The sequence below is a fragment of the Pseudophryne corroboree genome, chromosome 12, assembly GCF_028390025.1.
Source record: "Pseudophryne corroboree isolate aPseCor3 chromosome 12, aPseCor3.hap2, whole genome shotgun sequence".
In the NCBI taxonomy this organism is placed as follows: domain Eukaryota; kingdom Metazoa; phylum Chordata; class Amphibia; order Anura; family Myobatrachidae; genus Pseudophryne; species Pseudophryne corroboree.
In genome coordinates, this window is record NC_086455.1 from 63,210,832 (window position 1) to 63,220,379 (window position 9,548).

Genomic DNA, 9,548 nt, shown 5'->3' on the forward strand with positions numbered 1-9,548 from the left:
AAAACTCATGTCGGTAGTTTGACCTGTCGGCATTTTACATGTCGGTATTTTGTCCATGTCAGTATTTTGACCTTGTCGGTATTTTGACCATCGGTCAATTGGTGTCGGGATTTTGATTGGAGGTAAACTGACTGCATCCCGTCTGTGGGTGTTCAATATCTCACATAGCCATGTCTAGGGACTCTGTCATACAGTATGCTGCAGAAGATGTTTCCTCTCAGGAGGGATCCATTCCATGTACACAAGATTGTAATGCTTTGGCTCAGATCCCTATTGTTGAACATGAGTGGTTAACTTCTATCAAAGGAATGAGCTCTCAGATCTCTACTAGGGTAGCTAATACTGAGACTGAAACGTAGGTGTTGAAGAAGTCTATGGCAGTTTGGTCAGGCTCTGTCCCTATTCCTGCTAAATCCCCTAGCATATTCCCACAGAAACGTGCACTTGCCCAAATTATGCAAGATGACACGGATACCGATTCTGATACTGCAGACGGTGATGGGGATGTGCTGAGGGGGGCGGCTTCCCTTGCTAAGGGGGTGCAGATCATGATTGAGGCCATTAGAGATGCGTTAAACATTGACACCACACCTGAGCAGGTTGAGGAAGCTTACTTCACTGACATTAAGAAAGCCTCGCTAACCATCCCTGCGTCTGAAGAATTAAACCAGGCATTCCGAACCTTAGTCCTCAAGGCACACCAACAGTGCAGGTTTTAGTGATATCCAGGCTTCAGCACAGATGGGTAAATCAAAATAACTAAGGTACTAATTAAGTCACCTGTGTTCAAGCCTGGATATCACCAAAACCAGGATGGTTCGTGTGCCTTGAGGACCACAGTTGAGAAACACTGAATTAAATGCTATATTTGAAAAATCCTGGGAAAACCTGGAAAAAAATTACAGATCCAAAAAGGGTATTGGTTGTTTTTCCCTTCCCTGAGGAAGATAGGAAAAAATGGAAAAACCCACCCATTGTTGACACTTCTGTCTCCAGACTGTCTAAAAAGGTGGTTTTACCTGTCCCTGGATCTACTGCGTTAAAAGAACCGGCTGATCGTAAGACAGACACTATGCTCAAATCTATTTACACTGCTTGAGAAGTGGCGTAAAGGCCCACTATTGCCTGTGCATGGATTTCTAAAGCCATAGTAAAGTGGTCAGGCACATTACTAGAGGATTTGGATACAATGGATAGAAGGTACATTGAATTGTTTTTACGTAACATACAGGATTCTGCGGGGTTCATGGTGGAATCCATGAAGGACCTGGGTACGCTGACTGCACGGATATCTTCCATGTAGGTCTCAGCCCGCAGGGGACTCTGGCTACGCCAATGGTCTGCAGACGCGGAATCCAGGAGAAGTGTGGAGAACCTACCCTACACAGGTCAAGCTCTATTTGGGGAAGCGTTGCATGTGTGGATTTCCACGGCAACCGCGGGTAAGTCACCTTTCCTTACCCCTGCTACACCTTCTACGAAGAAACTATTTTCTTCAGCTGTGCCACTGTCCTTTCGGACCGCTAAGGCAAAAAGTCCAAGCCCCCTACCACTTTCTTTAGAGGTGGTCGGGCAAAATCCAAAAAGCTTGCACCCGCAGGCTCCCAGGACCAGAGACATGCTTCCTCAAAATCCTCAGCATGACGGTGGACCTCAAAGCCTGGAGGATGGGCTGGTGGGTGCGAGACTCAGACGTTTCAGACACGTCTGGGTGTCGACCTGCCTGGATCCCTGGGTACAGAATATTGTGTCCGAGGGGTACAGACTGGAGTTTCAAAAACTCCCGCCTCAACGATTCTTCAAATCAGGCTTACAGCTTTGTTGACAGACAGGACTATCCTACAGGAAGAAATTATAAAATTGGAAAGTCACAGGTGATTGTCCCAGTACCACCTCAAATGCACAACAAGGGTTATTATTCAAACCTTTTTGTGGTATCGAAACTGGATGGTTCGGTCAGACCAATTTTGAACTTGAAATCGTTGAACCCTTACCTGAGGGTGCTCAAATTCAAAATGGAGTCTCTCAGAGCAGTGATTTCAGGTCTGGAGGAGGGAGTTTCTGGTATCCCTGGATATCAAGGATGCGTACCTCCACATTCCGATTTGGCCGCCTCACCAGGCTTATCTCAGATTTTCACTGTTAGACAGTCACTATCAATTCCAGTCACTGCCATTCGGCCTCTCCACAGCACCGAGGGTATTCACCAAGGTGACGGCAGAGATGATGGTTCTCCTCCGCAGACAGGGGGTGAACATAATCCCACATCTGGACGATCTGCTGATAAAGGCATCGTCCAGGAAGAAGTTGTTGCAGTCCATTGTTCTCACGACTCTTCTACTCCGGGAACACGGTTGGTTGGATCCTGAATCTTCCAAAATCACATTTGGAGCCCACCAGGAGGTTGTCTTTTCTGGGAATGATCCTCGACATGGAAGTGCAGAGGGTGTTTCTCCCAGAGGAGAAAGCGTTGGAGATACAAACAATTGTCCGGGATGTCCTGAAGCCAGCCCGGGTTTCGGTTCATCAATGCTCGGCCCTTCCACCTGGATCTCCTGGACAAGTAGTCGGGATCTCATCTACACATGCACCAGAGAATAAGTCTGCCGCCGAAAGACAGGATTTCACTCCTCTGGTGGCTGCAACTACCTCACCTTCTGGAGGGCTGCAGGTTCGGGATTCAGGACTGGGTCCTTCTAACCACGGATGCAAGTCTCCGAGGCTGGGGCGCAGTCACTCAGGGGGAAAACTTCCAAGGACGGTTGTCTAGCCTGGAATCCAGCCTTCCAACAAACATTCTGGAACTAAGAACCGTCTGCAACGGTCTTTTCCAAGTGGCCCACCTTCTGCGAGATCGAGCCATTCAAGTGCAGTCGGACAATATAACGACGGTGGCTTACATAAACCGACAGGGTGGAACGAAGAGCAGGGCTGCAATGTCAGAGGTAACAAGAATCATCCTCTGGGCAGAATAACACGCATTGGCGGTCAGCACTCTTCATTCCGAGAGTAGACAACTGGAAAGCGGACTTCCTCAGAAGACACTATCTCCATCCGGAGGTGTTCGCGGTGGTAACAGATCTTTGGGGTGTACCTCAAATAGACATGATGACCTCTCGTCTCAACAAGAAGCTTTGGCGGTATTGTTCCAGGTCGAGGGACCCTCAAGCCATGGCGGTGGACGCCCTAGTGACTCCGTGGGTTTTCCAGTCGGTGTACGCGTTTCCTCCACTCCAACTCATTCCAAGAGTTCTAAAACTCATAAGGAGAACAAGAGTTCAGGCAATCTTCATTGCTCCGGACTGGCCAAGAAGGGCTTGGTACGCGGATCTACTGCTAGAAGAGCCGAGGGCTCTTCCTCTTCGGGAAGACCTGCTGCAGCAGGGGCCGTTCGCTTATCAAGTCTTACCACGGCTACGTTTGATGGCATGGAGGTTGAACGCCAGATATTAGCTCGGAAGGGCATTCCTAACAAGGTTATTCCTACCCTGATACAGGCTAGGAAAGTAGTAACATCTAAACATTACCATCGTATTTGGAAAAAATATGTATCTTGGTGTGAGTCCAAGAAGTTTCCTACGGTGGAGTTTCAACTGGGACGGTTTCTCCTCTGCCTGCAAGCAGGAGTGGATATGGGCCTGCGTTTGGGATACGTAAAGGTCCAGATTTCGGCCCAATCCATTTTTTTCCAGAAACAGTTTGCTTCCCTCCCTGAGGTTCAGACTTTTCTGACAGGGGTTCTGCACATCCAGCCTCCCTTTGTGCCGCCTACAGCGCCGTGGGATCTTAACGTGGTGTTACAGTTCCTCCAATCGGATTGGTTCGAGCCTCTACCAGAGGCTGAGGTCAAATTTCTCATGTGGAAGGCTGTCACTTTGTTGGCCTTAGCTTCTGCTAGACGTGTCGGAGTTAGGGGCTTTGTCTTGTAAGAGCCCCTACTTGATCTTCCATGAAGAAAGAGCGGAGCTCCGGACACGTCAGCAGTTCCATCCAATGGTTGTGTCGGCATTTCAGATCAACCAATCTATTGTGGTGCCAGTTGCTACTGACTACTCAATTTCATCAAAGTCCTTGGATGTTGTAAGGGCTCTGAAAATCTATGTGAAGTGGACAGCTCGTCACAGAAAATCAGACTCTGTCCTGTATGATCCCAAGAAACTTGGGTGTCCTGCTTCTAAGCAGACGATCTCTCGCTGGATCAGGTTCACTATCCAGCATACATATTCTACGGCAGGATTGCCGTGTCCTACGTCTGTTAAGGCCCACTCTACTCGTAAGGTGGATTCTTCCTGGGCAGCTTTGCCGAGCGGCTACTTGGTCTGGGTCGAACACATTTGCAAAGTTCTACAAGTTCGATACTTTGGCCGCTGAGGACCTGAAGTTTGGTTAATCAGTTCCGCAGGAGCCTCCACGCCCTCTCTCCTGTTCTGGGAGCTTTGGTACATCCCCATGGTACTAATGTGGACCCCAGCATCCTCTAGGACGTAAGAGAAAACAGTATTTTGGTAGGTACTGGTAAATCCTTTTCTCGTAGTCTGTAGAGGATGCTGGGCGCCCGCCCAGCGCTTCGTGATTCTGCAGTGGTTGCTTAGTTCTTGGTTAAGTACTGTTTTGTTACTTGGTTAAGTAATACTGTTCAGCCGATGCTGATGTTTCAAGCTGGTTAGCTTGGTTTGCCTTGTGTGTGAGCTGGTGTGAATCTCGCCACTATCTGTGTAAAATCCTTCTCTCGAAGTATATCCGTCTCCTCGGGCACAGTTTCTAGACTAAGTCTGGTAAAAGGGGCATAGAGGTAGGAGCCAGCCCACACTCTCAAACTCTTAAAGTGCCAGTGGCTCCTAGTGGACCAGTCTATACCCCATGGTACTAATGTGGACCCCAGCATCCTCTACGGACTACGAGAAAAGGATTTACCGGTAGGTAATTAAAATTCTACTTTTAGGTTAAAATCACCTTAAACAATAAAACGAAAAGAAAAAGGACAATGTGCAAAATAATTACCCGTTATGTAGCTCTCACCCTCTTCTATCATCAGACAGATTCATTTTCACCAGTGAGACCTGAATGTAACAGACCATAAAAATAAATCATATCATGTAGAGGTGAATTCCAGGAGTGGAAACAAAAAGGATACTGAAGAAAGCAGAGTCCTGAGAGGCCATGGGACCCCTGACTCCTGTCCATTACACAGTGGGGCAAAATAATAATTCAGATAAAAAGCAATTCAGTCCAACATCCGCCAACACCAAATGTGTAACTAGTTTAATTCTATCTGGACTCTGAAATGTATTACTATGTATGGTCTCCTATCCTGCTCTGAGAGCTGATTGGATGATCTTTCCTACCAATCAGATTATAGGAAGACGCTATACACTACGGAGATCTACTCGGACTTGGTAAAGCTGTGTAACAGCAAAGCCACAGCGCACATCCCAGCTATGAGACACACACGAGGACTCTGTTCTGGATTATTCTTCCTCCGGTTCTTACGTGCCAGCCCACAGTAACGGCCAGCACGCCTTTGTGGGAGGATTTCCATTACACATGTGCATAATGTGGAATAAGGCAATTCATGTTATAGACTGAGCAGTAACTGTAAATGGTAAGTTACTCATACCTTTGTATCAGCCGCTTTGCTCATCACCAGCTTCCCACTGCCATGAAAACACAGCCTGTTTATTTTGGACTGGTTTAATAGTGTGCTGCCAGGGATAATTCCTGCTATTGCTTTTCTAGCAAAATCTGTGACCACTAAATTCACATGATGAGGGCCACCTTGCAGAGGGCAAGGCAGCCCAGCGTGTTTGGCACTGCCCAGCGATACAATCGCAGTTCAAAGAGGTTGGTCCCTGCCTATGCAGCATGGCTGCGTAAGCAGAGGCACCGCTGCCATGTTTCTGATCGCAGGAAATGCAGGCAACGTCAATGAAAACTGACATGAAGTGACTGTTTCCTGCAACCCCCCCCCCACCACCACCACCGCAACGCTGCCCCCAGACACCTGTCATCTGTCAATCATGATGTAAATACATTCTTTTGTGACGCGAACACATCATGATAGCATGCACACGGCGGCTCATGCGCAGATGGCTGGAAACCGTCTGTTTGCAATTTTTGGCTGTCTGCAACAGGGTCTGAATGAGGCCCGTGTCTACCACAGACCGGAGAACCAGATACCAGAAGAAAAAGGTAAAGAAGCTGAAAGCTATCTACTTGATTTCAAGTTCCAGAACTTATCTTCAATTCATCCAGCCTCCCGTCGCAAAGGCCTACGACGGAGATCCTGACCTGTTCCCTTCCCCTAGAAGACAGCAACACCTAGTTTTCTACAAACGGAAGCCATCACCGCCCCCCCCCCAGATGGTAGCAGACTGTCAATCATTGACAGTCTGGTGCCATCCTGTGATGTAGGAACTGTTTGCGCACACACGCAGAACGGGTCCTGCTCATGCGCAAAGTATAAAAAAATCGGTTCTTTGCAACGATGGGTGCAGCTCCAAACAATGTGCCCCAGGCGACGTCACTAGTTCCTATTGACTGCATTGTAATGAATACCTCCACTTTGTGCACTCAAGGCTCATGACCGAATATACTTACAGTACACACTTTCCCAATGTTTGCAGTCGACAATTCCTGCAAAACAAAATCGCATTAACTGACCAAAAGGACACACTCAGCCTTTTCTATACAAGCCATTTATTTTGTAATGCCAATTATATGTTGGATAAAGTCCGTGTTACATGCTCGTCAGTAACAGTAGAAAAATAGAACCAGTGAAAAGTTTTGTACAACAGCAAATAGTACTTGAAAGATAGGTGTTATACAATGTATCACACGAGACACAAATTCAAGTCTGGAAGTACCTAAATAAAAATACTATTCTTTAAAAACATTATGTACAATTGAATCATAAACAAATCTTACAAAGTACTGGTTATGCAGGCTGTAGAAAACACTTGCATAGGACGTGAAAATCAGTTCGTAAAGTTTGTTTTTAGTTCATTTTCTGAGCCTCAAGCGATGAAGGCACTTGACTTTAAATCCAATTTAAAACTGCAAAGAGTTACAGACATTCAAAATGAAAACACACCTCTCTACACCATGTATACATAGAGTACCCCTCAGCATTTCACAGAGTTTATGGTCCTCGATTCATCAGCCTTTTCACAAAGACAGGACATACGGGGACATGAATAATCAGCTTCTCTCCTGCGCTGACTGACCAAAGAGTAAGGGGGTCATGCAATTTTATGTGGGAACCAAGGCGTTAAAATAATGCATCTGAGGGATATATATCCAGTTTTTGGGGCTTATTCTAAATTGGGAGAAAAAAAGAAGAAGTAACTTTGCACCAAGACCGGCAGATGTAAAATGTGCATTGAGAGTAGATTTGGGTGGGGCGTTTCCAAATTTGGGTCTAAATTGCAGCGTAAAATAAAGCAGGCTAGTATTTGTGGGCTACATGCAAAAGCGGCCAGTATTTACCATGCATGCATGCAAAAAAAAAAAAAAAATGTATGTGCATCACTTGCAATTCAAGATGGTTTGCTTCAGGTGTAAGGTTACTTGCTGTTTTTGCTTTACTCCAAACCGAGAATAAGCCCCTATATATGCATTGGCTATACACCATATACGCGTATAAAGAATGATTGCTGTCCTTTTAAAATCAAGAATGCACAGTTGACACTAGATTGCAGAAGTGGATGTAATTCCTTTTTGTGCATGTAATCATAAATAAAGAAGAGGGTGAGGGCTAGTTATAACATACTGTACATAGCAAGGGCCGATGGTGTGATGACAAGATCTTGAGTTGGTTTCATTGTAACATCTGCATAATTAGGTTTGCTTTATTTTCCAATATAAATGTGATATTTTTTAGAAGCCACCTCGATCTAAAGCAGTGGTTCTGCAAAGGTCAAGCTGGCTCTCATGCTAGTTAAGGCTTATTGCCTCATCGTAAATAAGATAGGCACAAGAAGCGGAATGGGCACATACAAGTTGAACAGAACAGACATAAGTAGCTAGGCATGTATGCATATTTATTTTTCCTGTGTACTTAAGAGTCCAAGTTTTCTTCTAAAAGACGTTTCTGGGCAAATAACACACTACTAAGAGATACCAGAATCGGTGCAGCTTGCAAACTAGTGTAGCTGCCATGCACACACTGCTATTTGCACACATCTCATGAATGCAATTTCTATTTAGAGATTCCTCAGTTCTTGCTGGCAATGAATATATAAAGCCCAGTGTAATAAATAAGGTGGACAACCACTGACTTCAAATGTAAAACACAAAACAAACAATCTAGCAAGAAGCTAGTATTAAGCACAGTCTCAATTCTACCACTCAATTGGTAACATACTACATGCAATCTACGCCAAGAACCAGACATTATGGTTAGATATACTGTACCCAGAAATAACATGGAGGAATCCCAAACAGCTTTACTAGAAAAACTCTTCTCTGCAAAACAGAAACCAGTAACAGCGTTTCATTGGAAGGAAACATTCCAAGCCTTAACTGAAGTAGACGTTGCAAGATTTTTGTTTGAGGAACACATAGGTTTTGAAAAAGGAATAAAGGCTTAATGACCCAGTGAGGAGCACAACCACCATGCACAGACATTTGGGCCATGCCAGAATAATGGAGAACCCAGAACAGCTGAAGGTGGGAAAACAGAACAAGACACCTCTGATTCCCTCAATGTCTTGTGACTGGCCCATGAACTCATCGCTCGGGTCAATGATACCTATTTCAAGTCTGGTCTGATATTTTCAGCTCAGACCGGGGGACAACCTCCTATGTAAAGGTGCCCCAAGTGTGCCATCACATTGGATAATACTGGCGGGCAGAATGTGTAAGAAAACATTTATAGTTTTCTTTGGTTAAACATCAAACCTAAGGTTTTTGTTTAACTATTACTACACATGTGCAATGATTAGCACTGACTAACTGGGGGTTAAGGTATCCGTACACACGGTGACTAGATTGTGATAATTTGGGAAAATAATTTTTGACTATGAGCGATCCATCCATAGGCGTAGCCATCCCCCCAAATATCCTAACAGTGTCTCATAATATCTGGGTGCTTGGCCCAAACAGTCTATTTAAAATTTCAAAGACACAAGAAGTTGCATTTTTAAAACATTAAATCAATAAAAGAACTTGATGCCTGGCCTTAAAGCTGCTAGTGTATATAATCAGTAGACTTGGGAGTGTTAAATCCAGACAAAGGGATGTAAACCATGACACAACTAAGTAGATGGAGGATGAAGAACATGTCTGAGCTAGGACATTGGTGATGGAACACTAATACACAGTGCGATACGGGTTGGGTGGGATGCGATATTGGCTAGAAAATGTTTAAATGGAGAAAGAAATATAGATAATTTAATTGTCAACCTAATTACAAAAATGGAGTTGGAAGGGTAAATGCCTAGAAACTTTGAAAAAAAACAGGATTCTTTACTTTTGGAGCAAATGTACCACAGAGGGTACATAATTCTTATGTATAGAAATATATTCAAACACCACAAAGATTTGTCCAA

The 9,548-nt window shown here is 44.9% G+C and overlaps 1 long non-coding RNA gene across 6 annotated transcripts in view; it reads right to left on the minus strand.

Annotated features, from left to right (window-relative positions):
- The window catches only part of LOC134980662 (uncharacterized), an 88,819-nt gene extending 83,305 nt beyond the window's left edge, over nucleotides 1-5,514 (minus strand). For all 6 annotated transcript variants that reach the window (XR_010190449.1, XR_010190448.1, XR_010190450.1 and 3 more), the window contains exon 1: nucleotides 5,002-5,514. This is a non-coding gene — a long non-coding RNA (uncharacterized LOC134980662). The remainder of the gene's footprint in view (nucleotides 1-5,001) is intronic.
- Nucleotides 5,515-9,548: the final 4,034 nt, after the last annotated feature.